The following is a 25045-nucleotide window of genomic DNA, read 5'->3' on the forward strand; positions in this document are numbered from 1 at the left end:
TTGATGAGAATTTTTGCATTTATGTTCATCAGAGAAATTGGCCTGTCCTCTTTTTTTGTAGAGTCTTTCCCTGGGTTTTATATCAGGGTAATGCTGGCCTTGTAGAATGAATTTGGAAGCTTTCTCCCCTCCTCTATTTTTTAGAATAGTTTGAGAAAAACAGGTATTAACTCTTCTTTAAATGTTTGGTATAATTCACCAGTGAAGACCTCTGGTCCTAGACTTGTTTTTTGGGAGTTTTTTATTACTGATTCAATTTCATTACTAGCAGTTGGTCTGTTCAAATTTCCTATTTCTTATTGGAAATAGATTCAGTTTGGGAAGGCGATATGTTTCTATGCCAATTTTTAGGCACATATTTTTTTCATAATACTCTCTTCCTTTGTATTTCTGTGGTATTGGTTGTTATTTCTACTCCTTTGTTTCTGATTTTTTTTAATCCTCTCCCTTTATCTTGATGAGTCTGGTTGACGGTTTATCAGTTTTATTGATCTTTGCAAAGAACCAGCTCCTGGTTTCATTGATCTGTTCTATTAGGTTTTTTTAGTCCATATTTCATTAATTTTTTCTTTAATCTTTAATTATTTCCTTCCTTCTACTGGCTTTGGGCTTTGTTTGTTCATTACTTGCTCTGTTAGGCATAAGTTAGGTTGTTTGTTTGAGATCTTGCTTGCGTGTAGAGATAGGCCTATAGTGCAATGCACTTCCCTCTTTGATCAGATTTTGTTGCATCCCAAAGATTTTGGACCATTATACATTCATTTTCATTTGTCTCCATGTATTTTTTTATTTCTTCTTTGATTTCTTAGTTGACCCATTCATTGTTTAGTAGCATGTTATTTAGACTCCATATATTCATGCTCTTTCCAGTTTTCTTGTAATTGAATTCTAGTTTCATATTTCTGTGGTAGAAAAGAAGCATGATATGATTTCAATATTCTTAAATGTATTGAGATTTGTTTTGTGGCCTAATATGTGATCTATCCTGGAGAACATTCCATGTGCACTTGAAAAAAATGTGTATTTGGCTGCTTTTGAATGGGCTATTCTGAATATATCTGTTAGGTCCATCTGGTCTAATGTGTCATTCAGAGTCAGTTTTCTTGTTGATCTTCTGTCTGGATGATCTATACATTGACATAAGTGGAGTGTTAAAGTCCCCCACTATTATTGTATTACTGTCAATTTCTTCCTTTATGTCTCTTAATAGTTTCTTTTATGTTTTAGATGTGTCCTTGTTGGGTACATAGGTATTTATAATTGTCATATCCATTTGTTGCATTGTTCTCTTTATCATTACATAGTGTCCTTCATTGTTGTTTGTTACAGTTTTTGTTTTAAAGTCTGGTTTGTCCAAAATAAGTACTGCTATCCTAGCTTTCTTTTCATTTCCATTTGCATGGTAAATTATTGTTCATCCTTTCACTTTTAATCTGCATGTGTCTTTAGGTTTGAGCTAAGTCCCTTACAGACAGTATACAGATAGGTCTTGCTTTTTTTTTTTTTATCAATTCAGTCACCCTATGTCTTTTTATTGGAGCATTTAGTCCTTTTACATTTTAAGTAATTATCGATACTTATATGCTTACTGTCATTTTGTTACTTGCTTTATGTTTGTTTTTGTAGTTCTTCTCTGTTCCATTCTTCTTTTGCTGTCTTCCCTTGTGGTTTGATGACTTTCTTTAGTTTTATGTTTGGGTACCTTTCTTTTTATTTTTTGTGTATCTCTTAATAGGTTTTGATTTGGGATTACCAGTAGGTTTGTATACAACATCTTATGAGTAGAGCAGTCCATATTATGTTGAGGTTCACTTGAGTTTCAACCTTTCTTAAACCACTAAACTTTTACTCCCTTGTACATTTTATGTATGTGATGTCATACTTTACATCCTTTTATTTTGTGAATCCCTTGACTGATTTTTGTAGACATAATTGATTTTATTGCTTTTGTGCTTTAATTTCCACTAGCTATTAATCTTTTGTCATTTTTTTGCATTTACCTGTGAAATTTTTTCCTTTCACAATTTTCTTATTCCTGAGTATGTCCTTTTCTTTCCACTCAAAGAATTCCCTTTAATGTTTCTTGTAAGGCTGGTTTAATAGTAATTAACTCTTTTAACTTTTGTTTGTCTGAGAAACTCTTTATCTCTCCTTCTGTGCTGAATGATAACCTTGCAAGATAGAGTACTCTTGGTTGCAGTTTTTTTTTTCTTTTCAGTACTTTGAATATATCATGCCACTCACTTTTGATCAGAAGTTTCTGCTGAAATATTAGGTAATTGCCTTATGGGGTTGCCCTGGTATATGACTTTTTTCTTTTCTCTTGCTGATTTTAATATTTCTCTTTATCATTACTTTTTGCCATTTTATTTATTATGTGTATTGGTGTGGGCCTCACTTAGTTAACTTTGTTGGAAGTTCTCTGGATCTAGATGTCTGTTTTCTTCCCCAAATTAGGGACATTTTCAGCTGTTATTTTTTCAAATAAATGTTCTGCCCCCTTCTCTCTCTCTTCTTCTGGAACCCTTATAATGAAAATGTTATTATACTTGTAATGTCACTAAGTTCCCTTAACCTATTATCATTTTTTTTTTCTTTTTGCCATTCACCTTGATTACTTTCCATTACCCTGTCTTCTAGGTCACTTATCCATTCTTCTACTTCCTCTAATCTGATATTGGTTGCCTCTAGTGTATTTTTTTATCTCAGTTATTGAGTTCTTCATCTCTTGACTGTTTTTTTTTTAATATTTTCTATGTCTTTTAAAGGTCTCACTGAGGTTTCTCACTCTTTTCTCAAGACCAGTGAGTATCTTTATGACCAATACTCTGAATTCTTAATCAAGCATATTGCTTATCTCCACTTTATTTAGCTTTTTTGCTGTGGTTCTATCCTGTTATATCATTTGGAACATATTCCTCTGTCTCCTCATTTTGTCTAACTCTCTGCATTTGTTTCTACATATTAGAAAAGTCAGCTATATCTCCTGATCTTGAAAGTAGTGGCCTTGTGAAGAAGAGGTCCTGAGGTTCCCTGCAACACAATGTCCCTAGTTCATCAGAACCGGGTGCTTCAGAGGTACTTCTCCCATGTGGGCTGCATGCACCCTACTGTTATGGCTAAGCCACATTTGCCTTCAGTCCAGTCAGCTGCAATGGTCCACTTTGCCTGTTGTGGGCACACCAGGTATCATTTGGTTTCTGTGATGTTAAGTGGCTAGTCTGGGGCCACCACAGGCTTGTAGTTGATTGGGACTGGCAGACAGAGCAGGTGCTTATGCCCAGCCTATTCTCTGGGGCTACAGTCACACTCATCAGCAGGGCACTCTCTTTACATTGCTAGCTATAAAGTTCAAATGCTGGGACTGTAGTCACACTAGTATGTGTGGTTATCTTACCCTCTTCCTAGGGCAAGAGTTACTTGGGGTGCCATCAGTCCCTGCTAGGGTTGCTTTCAGGGTGTGTCAGGGCAGAAGCTTCTTTGGAAGGACACATGCTAAGTGGGGCAAGTTTAATGGGGCAGATCCACAGGAGAATGTAGAGGCAGGGCAGGTGGTGCTACAAATTAGATGGGGAGTGTTTATGCTTATTCCCTCAAGTGTCCTGCTCTGTAGGCTAGAGGGGTGAAGAGAAATGGCAACCACCAGCACTTTTGTTCTTAGTGAAGTTCCCTAAAGATCCCCTGCCCTCCAGTGCATATTCTGAGATTAATAAGTAAATCTCCTTCACATATACCCCAGGTGCTTTTCAAACTGCTGCTTCTATGCTGTATCTTAGATGGTTTACTTATTATGTGGCTCTTTAAGGGTGAAGACTCGGTTTCTTATCCCTCCTGGTGCTCCCAGAGCTAAGCCAGCTATAAAGTACCTGGAATTAAGCCCCACTGATTGTAAAAATTTGTAAAATTAAGCCCCACTGGTTTTTATAGCCAAACGTTATGGATACTCATCTTCCCAGGGCAGGTCCCCTGTGCCTGGGGTGCCTGGTGTGAGGTCTGATCCCCTTACTTCTCCATGCTTGTGGTGTCCTTCCTGTCTGTGGTTAGTCTTGCTGGGAGTTTGACTCCTGACCTGGTCTCTGCCCTTCCTACCCTTTTAGATGCGGCCTCCTCTCTATAATTAACTGTGTAAAAATTTTCTGGAATCTTCAGGTCATTTTTTTTTTTTTTTTTAATTTTTTTTTTTCAACGTTTTTTATTTATTTTTGGGACAGAGAGAGACATAGCATGAACGGGGGAGGGGCAGAGAGAGAGGGAGACACAGAATCAGAAACAGGCTCCAGGCTCCGAGCCATCAGCCCAGAGCCTGACGCGGGGCTCGAACTCATGGACCATGAGATCGTGACCTGGCTGAAGTCGGACGCTTAACCGACTGCGCCACCCAGGCGCCCCTTCAGGTCATTTTTAAATTTAGTTGCACTAATATAATTGCCACTTTAGTGTGTCTGTAGGACAAGGTAAGCTTGTGATCCTTCTACTTTCCCAGCTTCCCCAGAGTTCCAAAACAAACAAAACACTTTAAAAGAAAAATTTGGCAGGAATAAAATAAGCCCAAGTTGACATGATAAAATAGCCAAATAGAAAAAAAATGGATATTAGAAATGAAAACACTGTAAAAGTTCCAATGACAGAATAAGCTCCAGATTGAACTCAAAGACATCATCAGTAGATTATAAGATAATTACTAGGTCATGCCATTGGTCATGTTATCTAATTTTGCTGCTGTTTAAACTACTGCTTCTATTTGAGCTGCTTTACCCAAATTTGCTATTATTTAGTCCAAGACAAAGCAAATCTGGCCAATCTATTTATATCCAGTCCTTCCTATGAAAACTGAATAGCATTAGATATGAATAAATATATTCGAATAAATTAAATATGCCATCTTCCTGTTTACCTAAAACTTACCCCACTAAACAATTATGCTGACTTATAACCAAATTCATGAAATAAAAATAAGGGAGAACTGAATTGAAGAAGAAAATTTGAAGTGAAATAAAAAGAGACTTGACTTTATGATGATATGCAATCTCCTTGGTTTCTGTACTGAATTATTGGTATATTAAAGACAGAAACCACACAGAACATTTTTAAGCCAGTGAAAATACTCTGTATGATATTATAATGATGAATATATGTCAGTATACCTTTTTCCAAATCCATAGAATGTACAACACCAAGAATGAACCTTAGGGTAAACAAGGAACTTTGAGTAATTAAGAAGTGTGAATGTAGGTTCATCCCTGGTTTAAAAAAAAAAAAAGTACCATTCTGATCAGTGATGAGGCGTTGATGAGGAGGAAGCTGTTTATATGTGGGAATAAGAGATATATATGAGATTTATATACCTTCCTTTCCATTTTGTTGTAAACTTAAAACAGCTCTAAAAACTTTGTCTTAAAAAATAAGAAATGAAGACTGTAAACTACTTGGTGATGAAAAAGAATGAAATCTTGCTATTTGCAACAATGTGGATGGAACTGGAGGGTACTATGCTAAGCAAAATAAGTCAAAGAAAGACAGATATCATATGATTTCACTCATATGTGGAATTTGAAAGACTTAACAGATGAACATAGGGGAGGGGAAGGAAAAATAAGATAAAATCAGAGAGGGAGGTAAACCATAAGAGACTCCTAAACACAGAGAACAAACTGAGAGTTTATGGGGGGTGGGTTAAATGGGTGATGGGCATTAAGGAGGACACTCTTTGAATCACTAAGTTCTACTCTGAAGACAAGACTACACTGGGTGTTAATTAACTTGAGAATAAATGAATAAATAAGTAAACAAACAAACAGACTGTAAAAAAGTCTTTTAATATGACTGGAAATGCTTACTGTTTTGTTTAAAGCAATAAAATGTTTTCTATATTTTGAATGTGACTTAACCTAGAAAACATTTAAATGTAATGGCTGCAGGCTCAAATTCATTTATGAACAGGGAAAATCATCAAATTGTGTTACATCTCTGAATAGTAAAAAAAGATTAGACAGAAACCACGTGTTATTCTTTGTGGCCCACAATCATTAACACTGACACAAAACAAAATCCATTGATTAACCAAGCAAACCATTTATCTAGGAATTGCTTCTGCATTATATCCCAGGTTTAGTTTGTACCTGCAGTTGCCTTTTCCAAGATCTATTCCTACTATTTGATAACTCTCATCACAGTAAAAACCTGACATGACTACATGGCATACAAAACTTTTTGACCTGGTACTTGCCGGCTTTGTCTGACTTTGTCTCTTGCCATTTCCCATACTCCATATCCTTCCCCAGAACACACTCCACTCTCCAACAGTTCTAAACAATTCTAAGGATGTTCCCAACATGCCAGCCTCTCTTCCCATTCCTCACCTTCACACATATTCTTCCAGCTCCTATAATCCTTTCATCATTCACTGCACCTGACAATCCCCTACTTGACCTTCAAATCCCACTCAAATGCTGACTTCCCATGATGCATGGGTTGCTGTTTCTCCTTTGTTCCCCCTGAACACTGAAGCAGTCCACCCATTGTATAAATCACTGTACTGACTTACAGTAATTTCTTGATCTTTGTCTATAGACAAAGATACTAAGACCCTAAGATCCTCAAAGGCAGGAGACTTGCCTTTGTTTCTTTGTGTTCCCAAGACCCAACCAAGGGCTTTGCACATCATGGCACACAAAAATGTCTATTGCACTAAGACAGCTCTTAGTGGGAAAAATTCAATCTATTCTTTCACCTTGTTGCATCTCTTAATTTTATACTTGAAGGCTCTCTGAAAACTTTGCCAGTATTCTTTAATTCTTACATAACAATGCCTAGTGGTCAAGTCCACTGTCTGTGAAGTCCAAGAGCTCAGATTTCCTATTCTAATGCCAACCTTTATAAAATATATAATCTGAAATAAGGTATCCAAACTATTTAGTCAGTGGAATAGGGAGAATAATAATTGCCAACACTTGAGCATTTACTATGTTTTTGGCATTGTTCACACAATAACTCATTTATCCTCCCCAAAATTCTGTGGAATATAATTTACCCTTATTTACATGTAAGGAAACTAAAGCACAGAGAGGTTAGGGAACTTGATCAAAGTCACAGAGCTAATAAGTGGTAGAGTCAGAATTCAAACTCAAGTCACTGGACTCCAGAACCCATCACTTACTTATGACCTTTAACTGCCTCTACTATAATATTGCCATAGGTGAGGATTAAAGGAGATGATGGAGGTACATAGATGAGCACATACTAAAACTTCTGCAGATGGCAGTTATGCTTACTGTCATAATAACAATTCACCTTTGCTTCTTAGCTCCAATACCAGGTATTGATAATTCCGCATTTTTATACAATGCCAAAAATGATGAATTAGAAAATGCTTATTATAAAGTTGACCTTAAAAGGCTTGATACTCACACATGCACAGCATTATAACTATGTTCAATTAATATGGTTCAATTAAACCTTAATTTAAATTAAAAAAAGCATAAGTCAAAGTATGGGTTGGTTCTGTGTTAGACTTTTCTTCTTTTCTATAAGGTAACAAGGTCAAAAAGTAGTTTCTCATAGTATCTATTAACAATTTAAATTTTGAGGTTTAGAAGTATTTCAACTGACCGGCAGTGTTGAATCCATAACTTCCTCTCTAAAATTATTATTATAAAGTTTTTCCAGAGTTAATTTTAATGATGGGTCAAACTTAGAAGGTTCATGTTATTCAAGGTTAGAGGTGAGATAATTATCTAGGATGGCGCATTGAAAAACAAGTGTGGCTGGAAGTGCAGCAGGATGGGGAGCGCTCTTTAGCTACATTACCAAAGTCCCTGGAGAAATCAAGCAATCCAATAGCCTCATCTAATATAATTGCAGCTCTGAAGTGTCTGCCCAGAAGAGTTTTATTCCCACACTCACAGGGTGTGCCCTCTTGGAACTGAATATATGAAAGCAAATGGTAGAAATAGCACCAGGAATCCCTTTCACAAAAATTTTTATGGTAAGAAGGAAGATATGAAAGATAGAAGTGTTACTACAATCTCAGATTTAAACTCCTGACTGCAATCAGATTATCAGTACTATTTCAGAGATTAAAAGCAAAACATTTCAAATATTTTATGTAATAGAAGATACGCAGATAATTAGTTATTGTGTGAGCAATGTATAAATGAATTCTCATATGAAAACAAGTTACTTGTAGATAAAAAGAGTAAGCTACTAGAAGAGCTGTATAAAGGTTTCAAGTTTTTCTAGAGGAAAGTCATTAAAAACAAGATTGAACTTTTAAACAGTTCCATGTGACTTATCAAAAAAATAATAGCCAACATTTATTGCGCATTTACAAAAATCCCAGATTGGTTATATAGTTTCAATAAAAATATATAAAGCAAGTGAAGACACATAGTTTATAAAAGAGCAAAGCAGGAAATTTCTATTGGAAAAGTCTGTGAAGTAAGAGCCACTTACATTCTGATCCCAGCTATGTCACTTAAAAGTCTACCTCCCAACTTAGGCTACAAAGCATATTTTTCTCTCCACTTTTTGCCATTTAAAATGAACTAAATATTATTGTATAATTTTAATGCAAAATTCACATTCAATAAACAAATTACAATGCCCTAGTAGATACTTGTTCTGACACCCCAGCTAAATAATGTTCAAACTAATAAATGGATCATTTATGGATGGTGATAGGAGGTCTGAGCTCTCATTTTATCACTCCCACTTCTTATCATCCCATTTTTGCCATTTTATTCCACATAGCTTAAAGTACTTAGACAAGAAAAACAAATATGCTAAAACTATTCAGTTGTTTGAAAATTATAAGTCTCATAAAGATTTAAGAATATCTTTTTGAATTTCATAGGTTTACTATCAGGAAGAAATATTTATTTTCTAAACTGGGTTCTTCTATCTTATCTTAGCTGGTGGTGCCATCATTAACCCACTTAATCAAACAAACTAGTATCACAAAGGAATCATCAACTCCTCCCTCTCCATTATACCTCACAATCAAGTGGTCATCACCTTGTCATTTTTTTATTCTAATTCTTAAATAGGTTATTATTCTTGTTATTCCCACTGCCTTAGTTAATGTCTTTACCATATCTCAATTGTATTACAGCAGTAGCAGCCCCACAGTGAATTCTCTTTCTCTGAGTAGATCTGCCTTACACAGCTACGACAATCATTCATGTAAAACACAAGTCTGACCCACTCAAATCCCTGATTAAACTAATGTGGATAACTTCCCATTGTCGACAGGATAAATTACAACCTCTTGAGTATGCCACTAAGGCCTTCATGACCTTATTCCAGACTGACTCTCCATGATGAATGATGGAATCCACAGCACCCAGAAAAATTTCTGACAAATGATAAACATCACTTAATATTAAGCAAATAATAATCATCAGTTAATTAATAGTGCCAACTAAATAGATACATAAATGAATAACTGTTGGTCTCATTTCCACTAGCCCCTATTTAGCAATTTGTCCTCCTTTGATAGCAACATAAAAGGGCATCTAATTCCCCATGCAATCCAGGCTGTTCTACCCTGTGGTTTCTTCTCCTTTGTCTGGTTACTTCCCAATCCTCCTTTAACATGCCACTGGAACACTGGCTGCTCCTAGAAACTTTCCCTAAATCTTCCTCCCTTCATATGGGCTCCCAAAATATAGTGTGAGAAACCTTTAGAATTGAACTGCAGAGTACAAGATGTTATATATAAATTGTGTTCCTATTATTAGCACTTGCCTCATACCAAGCACACAAAAGATGCCTAGCAGATGTTAGGTAATAAATGAATGAGTAAATCTAATCCAGTATGTGCCTAATCTAATATACATATATATACATATATATGAATATAACTTCTTCAGTGTTGGAAAGTAGCTAAAATGCAAAAAAAAAAAATCTGTTTCTTTATAAAGTTGCAGCATTTAGGGGCGCCTGGGTGGCTCAGTCGGCTGAGCGTCTGACTTCGGCACAGGTCATGATCTCGTGGTTCGTGAGTTCAAGACCTGTTTCGGGCTCTGTGCTGACAGCTCAGAGCCTGGAGCCTGCTTCAGATTCTGTGTCTCCCTCTCTCTGCCCCTTCCCTGCTCATGCCCTGTCTCTCCCTGTCTCTCAAAAATAAATAAACATAAAAAAAAATTTTTTTATAAAGTTGCAGCATTCCACAAAATATAATCAAATACATAAACTCTGATTTAACATCTTCAAAAACAGTTCTCAAGGCTTTGATTTATCACAATAGATGTAAATCAAAAGTTCACCATCTCCATTTTGGTCAGTATTCTCTGAACAATCTATCTACAAGGTACTTACATCAATTAAAAAGAGAAAATTATTTTTAAAATGCTATAAAATAAAGGCAATACATTAAATTATTATTGCTATTAGATCTTTCATATGTATTTCATGTATTAAATATGTGAACGTGGGGGGGCCTGGGTTGTTCAGTCGGTTAAGTGTCCAACTTCGGCTCAGGTCATGATTTTGTGGTTCATGGGTTCAAGCCCCACGTCGGGCTCTGTGCTGACAGCTTGGAGCCTGGAGCCTGCTTGGGATTCTGTGTCTCCTTCTCTCTCTCCCTCTCCCCCGCTCGCTCTATCTCTCAAAAATAAATAAACATTAAAAAAATTTTAAAAATAAAAAAAGTATATGAATGTGATCTTTATTTGGCCACTCTGCCAAGATTATTCTAGTTGCTAACTACTGATTAACCTAGATACATGTATTCTATGTATTCTAAGATATACACAGAGTATTAATAAATTGATTCAAGTTTAGAATAATAATGAAGCTTCTTAATTTTGTAGCAAGCTGATAATGTTTGAAATGTCTGTATACATACAAACTTACAAACACACAATAGTGATAGGCATAGAAATCACAGACCTCATAGGGTATTTCCATATGTAAAAGAATGCATTATTTTTCTAGTAAATCTAAACTTAATATGAATTTCTTTCATAAGTAATCATCAAACATAATATTAGTAAGGGAATTTTATATATATTTAATAGACGTATATTTATGCAATAGAAAACTGAAGAGCGTAAGTGCATTTTAATATTGTATGCCCACAATACCTTGACCTCACCTGTATCATAAACTTACTGTGTTGTATATTAATTATGTATTTATGTGTCTGTCTCCTTAGCTAAATTACAACTCCTTTGAGAGCATGAACTGGGTCAAAATAATTTTTTATTAAATTTTTAATTTTAATTCCAATATAGTTAACATACAGTGTTATATTAGTTTCGGGTGTACAATATAGTGACTCAACAGTTCTCTACATTACTCAGTGCTCATCATGATAAATGTACTCTTTAATCCTCTTCACCTATTTCACCCATCCCCCCACCCACTTCCCCTCTGGTAACCATCAGCTTGTTCTGTATAGTTAAGGGTCTGTTTCTTGGTTTGTCTCTTTCTCTTTTTTTTTCTTTTGTTCATGTTTTCTTTTGTTTTGTTTCTTAAATTCAACATATGAGTGAAATCATATGGTATTTGTCTTTCACTGACTTAGTTCGCTTAGCATTATACTCTCTAACTCCATCCACGTTGTTGCAAATGGCAAGAATTCATTCTTCTTTGTGGCTGAGTAATATTCAATACAATATATATGTACCACATCTTCTTATTCATTCACCTATTGATGGACACTTGAGCTGCTTCCATAATGTAGGTGTTATAAATGATGCTAAAATAAACATAGGGGTTCATGTATCCCTTTTTGTTTTTATTGAGTAAATACCAAGGAGTGCGATTACTGCATTGTAGGGTAGTTCTATTTTTGTCAAAATCATTTTTGAATCCCCAGTGCTTAACATATGACTGCAAGAGAGTGTAACTCACTGAAAAATATCAAGGCTAGCATTTAGTAAGTTTGTTAAATTACACAGTATTGTATCTATGAGAACCCAAAGAAGGAATACAGTTTGCTCTCAATATTATAAATAGTTGTGCTTTTCTAAAGAAATTGGATTATTTTTATCTTACAAGGAATGAAATTTATGTGTTTCCTTCTTTCCCATTAGCTGTTAGAAAATAAAAAAAAAAAAAAACAATACTCTCCAATAAAAAATGCATAGAATGTCAGGACATTTATTTTGTATTAAATACTCAATTCCTCTTTCTATCTTATTTTTGACTTCATTATTTCTACTTTCTTCATCTCCTCTACTAATTTCAAACCACTTTCCCTTCCTCCATTACTTAACGTTTATAGAAATCTCCATAAGGCCATTTTAAAACAAAGTGGATTAAAATGATTAAGCAAATGGCAGATGTTCAACAAATATCTTTTCAATAATTAAAGAATGGAATACATTGTTGAATTTAAACTTAAATTGAATTTACATGTATACTTTTCTTTTTAAAAATCTCTTGCCTTACATTAGGTAAATTCTTATGTGTTCTTTAATTTTCTATTACCAATACATGTTCAATAACAAAAAGTTATAGATAATACACAACAAACAGGAAGTGCTAGAACTACTCTGCATAGGTATTCTGTTCTACATTTGTAAAATAGCACATGTAATGAAACTTTTTCCATAAGATAATTCTAATATGCAATTCACTAAATAATAAAATGAGTTTAGATTTGTGCTATTAAAATAAAAGTATAGCTTGTAAAATAAGCATAATCTAAATGCTTTGTGGGTTTTAAAGTCATTTCTTTTGAATTTTACTTACAAATGACCCTTAGTATTCATACTCTCATCATTTTAAGCCATGTGACAAAAAAACAACTGTGGGAAACTTTAGGAGTAGTGGGTGGAGCGGGGAAGCACTGTGTTTCTTCAGGATTCCCAGAAGTTTGCGTGGAGTCAGCTCGCACTTGTAATAGCTAAGGCATTAAAAACAATAACAAGTGCTTCTTTTGCAGTTCATAAAGTTTAAAGATGAAAAGTAGGCAGCAAAATTCTTCAGATGGATTTAACTATAAATGACTTGTAGCCAAGCCCCACATTTTTATTGAATAATTTCCATGGGTATTTCAAAGAACAAAATTTCTGGGTCAGTTAGCATCTATATATTTAACCAAAAATAAAAAAGGATTAATGTATTAAGCTACATAATTTACTTCATAGTAGTAAATGTCTTGCTCCCTGTATGTCATCCTTGTGAAAATTTCAAATTGAGGAAAAATTTGGATTTTTAAATTCAATTTTTAAATTCAATTCAAATTAAAATACATTATAGCTTATATTAAGCCTAAGAAAATATGTTGTGGTATCAGTTTATCATAATATCTGTCCTATATTTATGAGGCAAATTACACACATGACCCTGATTCAATACTAAGTTTGGGGAGTTCTTTCCTTAAATAACCAGCAGATACTTAGGTACTTTTATATGAAGTGGTAAGAAGCAATCTTCAGGGGAAATTATATTCATTCTATCAACGAATATAAGACAAGAAGCCATGTGATCTTTTGGAGACCTAAACTCTAAAGAGGAAGTTGTGGAAATTTTTACTTCTTAAGAACTTTTTCAAAGGTCAGCAATGTTGCACTTTCAGTAGAAGACATCTTAAACTTTTACTCTAAAAACTACCGAATAATCTGTGTAATTATCAAGGTACCTTAAATGATTGAGTGCACTTTAGCCCATAGCTTTTTAAAGAAACTGATAAAACCAGAAAAAAAGGAAAACAGCAAATTGTCATAGGTTACAGACATTCTAGGAAAGGAATTTCAGATTTTGCTCTAAAAGGTCTTCTACTTTTGCAACATATTTCATCATTGTGTTGCATCATTATCACTGAAACACCACTTTGTTTGCAATCACTTAAATGTTGAAAACATGATGGCTGACTCAGGCATATTAGTCAAATAGTGTTTAAAAAATTACATTCAGGCCTTTTCAACTGTTTGAAAATGATCCTTTATTAAACATAAAGATTCTAATATTTTTATGAGTTCAGATTTTATTATTTGAATACAATGTCATATCAGGTCAAAATTAAGAGGTGACTGAAAAATTCTTAGACTGATTAGGGAAAAAAGAAATCATTTTATCATTAGAACACGAGGGGATTCTCTTCATACAACTTATCCTGAAAAAGTTTGAAAATATGTAATTTTTAGCAGTGTTCTTACTCCCTCTTGTGACCAGTAAATGAAATGTAAATGCTGCATAAAAGTTTCAATGGGGCTTTTAATAAAATTCCCCAAACCTAGCTAGATTATACATGTTCTTTAGAATTTATTTAATATCAAATACATTGCATATCTAAAAATAATTAATTGAAAGCAAAATTCATCATGACTAAGTGACAATATCAAAAATTTATTTTTTGGGTGCTTTCTCTTATTTCAAGATGCGTATTTTTAAATGTCTAAATTTCTTGGTAAATAAAACTAAATTAGACTAGAAGATAAAAGGCAGCAAGATTCTCTAGATGGATTTAACTAGAAATGACTTGTAGCCACAGCCCACGTTTTAATGGAATAGTTTCCACAGATATTTGTATTTTGATATGGCCAAAGGGAGGTGGCAGGAATAAACGATTGTTGTCTTAAAAACATCCAACGGCTTGGACTCACAGAAATGCTCCAGTATGCAGAGACCTGGAGCCTCAACATAACTGTTTCCTTTTAGGTCCGCAGAGGCAGACAAGCCTGTTAAAACTGCCCTAATTAAAATAAAAAGAAATTGAAGCTCACCTTAGATTCATTCTTCTCTGTTCAACAGCACTGCCCTTGCCTCACCACTGAGCTTTTATCTCCCTCTTTTCCATGAATCCAATGTCCTCTAGGGGCCTAGGATGAACCTGTATGCTTACACTGCCCCTTAGTCAAATGTCCTGTATTCCACACTTATCACACCATCCCTCACACATGTCAGAAGTTCATATGGCACCGTATTCATTCCTTTCATGACTGATTTTTACTATTCTATTACCTTACAGATGAATACACAAATAGAAACTAAAATGTAAATGTTTGCCTTTCACATCATATATTTGCATTTAACACGGGATTCCTGGTGACATGATCCTTTAACCCAAAATAATATAGCATTTTAGGCACCATTATAAAAGAAGTAAAAGTATTGAGCACCTACTTTAGCAGGTACTGTGTTGGCATTTTATATGATATCCCTGTGATTCTGGTTTAATTATCTTCAATTTATAGATGAAAAAACCAAGACTTACGAAGTAACTCACCTAGGGTGCCTGGGTGGTTCTGTTGGTTAAGCATCCGACTCCTGTTTTCGGCTCAGGTCGTGATCCGTGGTTTCACAAGTTCAAGCCCTGTGTCAGGCTCTGTGCTGGCAGCATGAAGCCTGCTCGGGATTCTCTCTCTCCCTGTCTCTCTGCCCCTCCCCTGCTCACACTGTTTCAGTCTCTTTCAAAATAAATAAGCTTACTAAAAAAATTTTTAAAGAAGTAACTCACCCAAAGTTACGTGGTTAATAATGGATCCAAGTTGCACAGCAGGTTGTCTAGCTCCAAAGTCTGTGTTGCTTACCTTTAGCAAATAATGACATATTTTTGGCCCCAAAGATTTTTTTAGGTGATTTTTCAGACCTCAAATAAAGGTTATTGTCTTCTCCATCTGTTTAGTGATATTCTGGTGTGTTGTGAATCATGCTCAGTGCATCAAATATGGAAAAAGTTCTCAAAACTAAACATATGAATATGAGATCACTAAACTAATTTTCACTCAAGTCCCAGGATTTCCATTATTATTATTTATAGTCCTCTATTGGGTATTTTATTGCATTATGAAATTCTGTGGAGTCCTAGTTGAATTTTATTATACATCATTAAAAGCATTTGAACATTTGCTTAAAGTTATCCACCAGTGATTTATTGAAATATTTTATGATTGAAACCCATTACATATTATACTATGTTATGTCATAGTAAAACCTATGATAATGGTGAACGTGATAATCATGGACTCTGCTGTTATAGTTTAGTGGGGAATACTTACAAGACCACTTTCAAAGCATGGAATAATTGCCGTGATGGAGGCAGAAGAGCAAAGAAGAATGAAACAAAGAAGAGGAGCCAAAAGTCCCAGACAAAATTAGAGAATCGCTTCCCAGAGAAAATGATGCCAGACTTAGCAAATAAAAGAAGGGAGGAAACAATGTTTCAGACAGAGGGAGCAGCACTGAGAAGTAGGCAAATATTTAAGATATGTAAACAACAGAATTTTGTGAGATGTTTGCTATGAAGCAACAGAGAAAGCTGGAGGGCAGATTGTGGAGGATCTTCAAATTCAGAAATTAGAACTTTATCCTGAGGGCAACCCTGATAAGCAAGCAAAGGAGAGACACAATCTGCTAGGCATTGAGACATAATCACTCTGAAGAACTGCTTGGAAAAAGGCCAGAGTGGAGGGAGACCTAGTGGAGACTGTTTCAACAATCAAGAAGAGAATAAGGGGTGCTTGACCTAAGGTCAGAGCTATAGCAATACTAAGAAAGGGACCAATTGTAAAATATATAAGTCACAGAATTTTTGATATATTTGATATATAAAGGGAGGAAAAAAAGGAGGATTGAGAGATGTTCATATTTCTGCCAATTGAATGAATATCACGTTTGTGAGCTACAAAACAATAAAGTTTAGCTGAAGGAAGAAAAAATGAGAACTTCTGATATTTCAGTAGAAAGGAAGTTTGAATTCTTAAATTCTCAGATAACTTTGAGTCTGAGAAAAGTGAAGTGTATTTTGAACAAGTATTGTGGAGAATGGAAACATGAAATGGCTGGCAAAATAAGGCAGACTTGTCTGGCATCCCTGAGAACCGCAGTGCAACTGACAAGAAAGACAGTGCTGGTAACATCCTGACCTATGATGTGATTTTCACCATCAGGGTGGCCTGGAGTGGACCATTGGGTTGATGCAGGATTGATGCTGTGCTAGGGAATGAAACAAAACATCGGTGGGGCAAGGAAGGCAGGTAATGTGGATTGGGGACAGCTGAGGAGTCAATGTTTCAAAAACAGGTGTAGTAGAATAACTGAATGGAAAAGTTAAAACTGTGGTTCTCAACTGTGGTGGCATATTGGTGCCACCTGGTGAGCTTGAAAACCTGATCTTTTGATCACAACTCTAGAGATTACAGAAATTCTAATTTAATTAATCCAAAATGTGGCCTAGGCTGGGCATCAGGATTTCAAAAGTTTCTCCAGGTAACACTAATGTGCAGCCAAAGTTGAGAACCATAGAGCTGAGAGGATTTAAGATTGAGAACTGTTTATTGTTGTTGTTGTTTTTACTTTAACATGTGAAAGGGGAAGAAGTAATGAGTGATAAAAAGGTCCAGGATATGGCTGAGGGAACACTTGTCTGAAGTGCTGTGGAAGTAAAAGTCACCAAAGATGTAAAATTCAAGGACCTGAGCAGAGAATCAGATGGGTTATCCACATGGACACTGTCACCCCAGGAAATGGCAGATCTTGGAGCAGCAAAGGTTGTGAGTCAAATGCTTAATTTAAATTATTTTTAGACTTATAAGACAAGTAGAAACCAGGTGTTGAGGATTCACATTACAAATTATATAACTCCTGAAATGAACCTAAATATTATTATATATGTATTTATAAAATATGTTTACATATTTTACATAGTTTACATTTTTATGCATAAAATATAAAATAACTTAATCTGTAACACTAAACCTGTGGAATTAATGAAATAAATTCAGATGACTTCATTGACTTTTCCAGAAGGGGAAAAGATATTGTATTTACATCAGTGTATTGTATCAGTAACCTATAAAACATAGTATATCAGGGTGCCTGGGTGGCTCAGTAGGTTAGTATCTGATTTTGGCTCAGGTCATGATCTCACAGTTCATGAGTTCGAGCCCTGCATCCATCAGGCTCTCCCCTCTCAGTGCAGAGCCCACTTTGGATCCTCTGTCTCCCTCTCTCTCTGCCCTCCGCTGGGGCTCACGCATGCTCTTTCTCTCTTTCAAAAATAAATAATCGTTTAAAGAACAAAAGGGGGGGGGCACCTGGGTGGCTCAGTCGGTTAAACGTCCGACTTTGGCTCAGGTCATGATCTTGCGGTTTGTGAGTTCCAGCCGGGCATCGGGCTCGGTGCTGACAAGCTCAGAGCCTGGAGCTTGCTTCAGACTCTGTGTCTTCCTCTCTGCCCCTCCCCAGCTCATGCTCTGTCTCTGTCTCTCTCTCTAAAATAAATAAACATTTAAAAACATTTTTTTAAAGAAAAAACAGTTTTCAGTATAAGCAAATGTCCTTCTATGAGTCTGAATTTTAAAATGAATGAATATGCCTACCCTTTTTTTCAGTGCTTATATTCACCTAAGAAGAAACTATGCCTCTTCCCTAATGTATACTTATCTCAAATCACTTTTAAGGTTACCAGCAGGAAGGCAGATAATTCTAGCAATTTTACCTGATTCTAAAATATATCCTAGTTTCCTCTGGTTGTTCCAAAGGAGAAAAAAGAGTATAAAACACTAGATATTATTTGACAGTGTTACAATAGCAACTTCTCATAGACTAGGCAGTTCTTTACAGGACCATCCGATTCAGCAAGACTATCATAATAAGTTCCTCTAGACGTTTCAGTAAATTCCTTTGGTTGTGGTTCAAGACTGATTCATCTTATACCAATATATCTATGTCATTGAATAATTTTGGAATTTTATCTTTAAATTTTAAGCAATGTACCTTTTTCAATTATAGTAGATATATAATGTCTGCTTTGTTTTCTACACAACACATATTTGTTTTCTGACATAACATGAACATTTTCCCCTCTTTTCAGAAGTTTTTGGCAGTTTTGTCAATTCTAATATATTTATATATTCACTGATAGCCTGCAGACTTGACTGACTAGAAACATATTTCTGGCAATTGGAGAATCTAATTTCCCAACTATGTTTTCACTGTATAAATATAGTTATTAAGAACTAAATCAATACGGGAGTGGTTGTGGAAGAGGGGATGGGCTAAATGGGTAAGGGGCACTAAGGAATCTACTCCTGAAATCATTGTTGCACTATATGCTAACTAATTTGGATGTAAATTTAAAAAAATAAAAAATAAAACAAGTTAATAAAAAAAAAAGGTTAATAATAAACAAACAAACAAACAAACAAACAAACAAACAAAAAAACTAACTCAATATGAATCTTCCCCTGTAGTGGTCAAATGTAACTTTTGTTCTTATATTCACTGTTAATTGCAATGTCATTTAAAGAAGCTAGAAAAAGACTTGATTATAACTCGAATAAATGTATTTTTAAAAATATAAAGGGGCACCTGGGTGGCTCAGTCGGTTAAGCATCCTACTCTTGATTTTGGCTCAGGTCATGATCTCATGGTTCGTGGGTTTGAGCCCCACATCAGGCTCTGCGTTAACAGTGTGGAGCCTACTTGGGATTCTCCCTCTCTCTCTCTCTGTCCCTCCCCTGCTCATGTGTGCTCATGTGTGCACACATGAGGAAAAAAAAGGAAAAAAATGTTAAATCATGAAAAGTATATCAGTAATATAACCAGAAAGACAAATGCTAGCACTGGCCTACTTAAGTTGTGTTGAGTAGAATTTATTTCTATTGTAGAAATGCCTCTAAATCCTCAGATCAAATATGTCACTTATTCTGATTTCATGTGCACCAAGTGTATCTCTGGTTATATTGCAGAAAAAAACATTCTGGCTAGAGGTTAGGAGTGTTGGGTTATGTTGACTGTTATATTTCTTATTGTTAAATAACACACTGGCTTTCTGATTTATATATTTCAGTCTCTTGTGAGTTTAGTCAGTGTGAGTCATCCAACACATCTCACTCATTATAGGGTATTGACAAGACTGAGTCTTTGAAACTCGTAAGATGGACCAGAGTGAAATCACCAATGTTGTAATTCTACTTTGTATGACTTTTTGACCTCTTGAAATTTGACCAGCTGGCTTCCCCAAACTCAACACTTCCAAGCCTCCACAATGGAGTTCTTTGTTTACAGGAAGAGATTAGCTGTAACACAAATAATAGATAAGCTTTCATCTGTCAATCAAGGTGTTTCCACCTTTAAATCAAGACTTTCTCCTCCCATGATTCATTTACATAGGAAAAACTCAGAAGACATTACCATAACTACAGATTGATTTTTTTTATTATAGCAATGTCTTTACAATAAACAAATACTGTGCTTTCTAAAAGTGAAAGCATTTCAATCATAATGAAAAAAGGGAAAGACAATATAGTTTACTTGAATCAAAGTTTTTAAGATGCTTTAATGCTGTTATACCATATATCCAGGAATGGACAAATTCTGCACTGCGCAGCATCCTTCCTCCTGTGGTTGGGAGGCAGAGGGAGAGGGGAATCAACAGAAGGACCAAGGGAGAATGAAAATCAAAGCATACTTTATTCATATCAGAGCAAGCATGGGATCACTGTGCTCTGCTCAAAAGGTCAAGAATAAGACTGACGAAAAGGCATGAACAGTCTACTTTTCCTTACCATGATCTTCATCTTCTATTCCCTCCACTCACAGAAACAAACCTGAATATAAATTTGGGACCTCAACCACTTTCTGGATAGCTGTATTGATAAAGAAAGTTGAGAAAAGAAGGAATTTTCCCTGGATACAATCACTGTATGACTATAAAATGGAAAACCAGAGAGAACAGAGTCTCACTTAGTGCCTTTTAAAGTACAAGGATCCTTCCTACTTGATCATGGCCAATCCAAGTGTGAAAGTGAAGACTGGTCAAAGGTAGAGGCAGCGTTGACACAGAGTGAGTAAGCCAAAAATTCCCCTAAGGCTGTAGTGTAAAGAGGAAAACCATAGACTTTGGAATCAGATAAATCTGAATTAATTATCAGCTCATCCCTAATTAGCTACAGGGCTTCTATATGATCCTTAATTTCTAATTTTTGAAATGTGGATAGTAATTTTTACTAGGGATATTAGGAAGATTAAACAAATGACTAAAAATCGTTACTGGCACAGAGTAGGCACTCAATAAATGATGGCTATCATTATAAATATTATGGAAAATTTATTTGTGGACCATATGTACTTTGTTTAAAAGAGAGTTTATCTATGGGCACCTGGTGGGTTGGTCGGTTAAGCATCCAACTCTTGACTTCTGCTTAGGTCATGATCTCATGGTTTGTGGGTTCAAGCCCCACAGCAGGCTTTGCACTAATGGGGCAGAGTCTACTTGGGATACTCTCTCTCTGCCCCTCCCCAACCCCCCCAAATAAATAAATAAACTTTAAAAAAATAAAGAGGGTTTATCTAAAATATAAAGAGCTAGATCCCTGCAATTTGTTACATTTGGTAATCATTTATTCAGCATTTTCATCTATAGTAAAAAGAGCTTTAAAATATTTCACTTAAGAATAATTTTATTTCTATGACTTACTATCAAAATTATCTAAACTAATAAGGCCTTCATTTCTATTTATCTAAGGAATGACTTGTTCTCTCACATACATCCATTCCTATCAATACTTAAGTGTTTCTAAGAACATTCATTTCAGATCAACCTACATAATACTAAATGTCTAGTCAATGTACATTTGTTTAGATACATGTTCTTAGCCTTAGTGACTAGATCATTTATTTCTTTGTCAAGGTAATATATATCTAGCTTTTTTTTTTCATTTTCTGAAAATTAATTTTATTCAACATCTTCATCCCCTGGGATTTAGAGTCATTCCAAAGGTTGCAAAGCATCAGATTATTTCATCATGGAATTGTGAAATGAAAAATTGTTCTGCCAGAGGTTCTTGGTAGACAGTAAATGTTGAAATCCAATACTCTCTTACTAATGTATGTACTTAGAAGCTTGTTTTTAATACAGCAGTACAGAAGTTTACTATGTGGTTAAACTTGAGTAAATATTAATTCACATTTAAGTTTTACCTAACTTCCATTCTTCTTTTTTTAATTTGTTTTATTGATATATAATTGACATATAACATTGCATAAGTTATGTAATACAACATATTAATTTGATACATCTATGTATAGCAATATGATTACCACCATAGCATTAGGTAATACTTCCATCACGTCATATGAATATCATTTCTTTTTTGTGACAAGAATAATTAAGATCTAGTCTCTCAACAGATTTGAAGCTTATAATATAGTATTGTTGTCTATGATCACTATTTTGTTCATTAGATCTCTAGGGCTTATTTATCTACTAGTTGAAAGTTTGTATCCTTAAACAGCACATCCCAATGTCCCCACCTTCAGGATCTGGTAACCACCATTCTACTATTTTTATGAGTTTGAATTTTTTTTTAATTTTTTAAATGTTTATTTTTGAGACAGAGAGAGAGACAGAGTGTGAGCAGGGGAGGGGCAGAGAGAGAGGGAGACAGAATCTGAAGCAGACTCCAGGCTCTGAGCTGTCAGCACAGAGCCTGACACAGGGCTCAAACCCGCAAACCATGAGATCATGATCTGACTTCATGTTGGACGCTCAACTGACTGAGCCACCCAGGTGCCCCAATGAATTTGGATTTTTTAAATTCCACATATAAGTAATATCACAGAGTTTTTGTCTTTCTCTATCTGACTTATTTCACTTAGCATAATGTCCTGAAGATCCATCCATGTTGTCACAAATCCTTCTTTCTTGTGTTTGAATAATATTCCATGGATACATATACCACATCTTTATCCATTCATCTATTGACAGACACTTAAGTTGTTTCTGCATCTTGGCTTTTGCAAAAACTGCTGCAATAAATGTGGAAGTACATATACCTCTCAAATATCATTTTTTTAAAAATTTCGTTTAGATATATACCCAAAACTGGCATTGCTAGATAATATAGTGATTCTATTTTTCATTTTCTGAGGTATCTCCATTCTGTTCTCCATAGTGGCTACACCAATTCACATCCACACCAACAGTTTACAAGTGTTCTTTTTTCCATCTCTTCACCAAGTCTTACCTTCTCCATGGTTGCCATTCTAAAAGGTATAAGGTAATAGCTTATTGTGATTTTGATTTGTATTTCCCTAATGACTGGAATGTTGAACATCTTTTCATATACCTTTTGGCCATTTGGACAAGTTATATGAGTTCTTTATGTATATTAGATATTAACTCCTTCTCCAAGACATGGCTTCAAATATTTTGTCCCCTTCCACAGATTATATTTTTATTTTGTGAATGTATCTTTTTCTGTGTTTTTTTTTTAGTTTCATGTAGTCCCATTTGTTCATTTTTGCTTTTGTTGTCTTATTTTATTTTATTTTTAAGTTTATTTATTTTGAGAGAGAGAGAGAGAGAGAGAGAACAAGTGGGGAGGGATAGAGAGAGTGGGGGACAGAGGATCCAGAGTGGGCTCTGTGCTGAGAGCAGAGAGCCCAATGTGGGGCTCGAACTCACAAACCGTGAGATCATGACCTGAGCCAAAGTCAGACACTTAACCAACTGAGCCACCCAGGCGCCCATTTTGTTGTCATATTTTAAAAAATCATTGCCTAGACCAACATCAAGGAGCTTCTTCCATAAGTTTTCTTCTAAGAGTTTTATAGTATCAAGTCTTAAATTTAAGTCTTTATAACCCATTCTGAGTTAATTTTTAGTGAGTGGTGTCAGACAGGCTCAATCTCATTTTTCTGCATGTATTTATCCAGTTTTCCCAGCACTGTTTGTTGAAGAGACCATCCTTTCCCGATTTAATTGTCTTGTCTCCCTTGTGAAATGTTACTATGGGGGGAAGAAAGAGGTTGCTTCTGGATTCTCTAGTCTGTTCTATTAATCTATGTGCTTATTTTTATGCCAGTACCATACTATTTTAATTACTATAGTATAGTTTGAAATCAAGAAGTGTGATGCCTCACACTTTGTTATTCTTACTCATATGATTTCTTTGGCTATTCAGGGGATTTTGTAGTTCTATACAAATTTTGGGAGTATTTGCTCTATTTCTGTGAAAAAAATGTCATTGAAATTTTGACAGAGATTGTGTTAAATCTATAGATGGCTTTGAGTATTATGAACATCTTAATATAAATTCTTTCGATCCATAAACATGGAATATCTTTCCATTTATTTGTATCTTCTTTAATTACTTGTATCAAGCTCTTATAGTTTTCATTTTATAAGTATTTCACTCCTTCAGTTAAATTTATTCCTTGATGGGTATTGAGGAGGGCACCTCTTGGGATGAGCACTGGGTGTTGTATGGAAACCAATTTGACAATAAATTTCATACATTGAAAAAAAATTTATTCCTAAGTATTGTTTTTTTTGTTTTTATTTAAGTGAGATATAATTGATACATGAAATTGTATTAGTTTTAGGTGTACAACTTAATTATTTAATATATGTATATATTGAAGAATGATTACTACAATAAGTTAACATCCATCACCACATAGTTATAATTTTTTTTCTTGTGATAGGAACTTTAAGATTTACTTTGTTAGCAACTTCCAAATATATAATACAGTATTGTTAACTTTAGTCACTATGTTGTGTATTACATCCCAGGACTTACTAATTTTATTATTGGAAGTTTGTAATTTTTGATCACCTTCACCCATTATACCTATTCCACCCATTCCCCATGCCCTCCTTTTGGCAACCACCAATCTGTTCTCTGTATCTATGACTCTATTTTTAATTTTTTCCCTTTTTAAATTCATGTTTTTAATTGAGGTATAGTTGACACACAATGTCACATTAGTTTTGGGTGTACTACATAATTCAACAAGTCTCTGTGTTATGCTATGCTCATCACAAGTGTAGCTACTACCTGTCACCATACAACCTATTCCAATACCATTGACTATATTTCCTGTACTAAACCTTTTGTTCCCATGACTATTCATTCCATAACTGGAAGCCTGTATCTCCCACTCCCCTTCACTTATTTATCCCATCCCTCCCACCCCCTCCTGCTGGCAACTATCAGTTTACTCTCTGTATTTATGGGTCTGTTTCTGCTTTTTGTTTGTTTGTTCATTTGTTTTGTTTTTTCAGATTCCACATATATATTTGAAATTATATGGTATTTTTTTTTCTCTGACTAATTTCACTTAGCATAATTCCCTCTAGGTTCAT

General features: G+C 34.9%; 1 long non-coding RNA gene across 1 annotated transcript in view; it reads left to right on the forward strand.

Annotated features, from left to right (window-relative positions):
* The window catches only part of LOC132671478 (uncharacterized), a 70657-nt gene extending 53226 nt beyond the window's left edge, over positions 1 to 17431 (forward strand). Inside the window, exon 3 of the long non-coding RNA XR_009607117.2 lies at positions 17263 to 17431. This is a non-coding gene — a long non-coding RNA (uncharacterized LOC132671478). The remainder of the gene's footprint in view (positions 1 to 17262) is intronic.
* The last annotated feature ends 7614 nt before the right edge of the window (positions 17432 to 25045 follow it).

This window comes from Panthera onca, chromosome C1 (genome assembly GCF_046562875.1).
Source record: "Panthera onca isolate mPanOnc1 chromosome C1, mPanOnc1 haplotype 2, whole genome shotgun sequence".
In the NCBI taxonomy this organism is placed as follows: Eukaryota; Metazoa; Chordata; class Mammalia; order Carnivora; family Felidae; genus Panthera; species Panthera onca.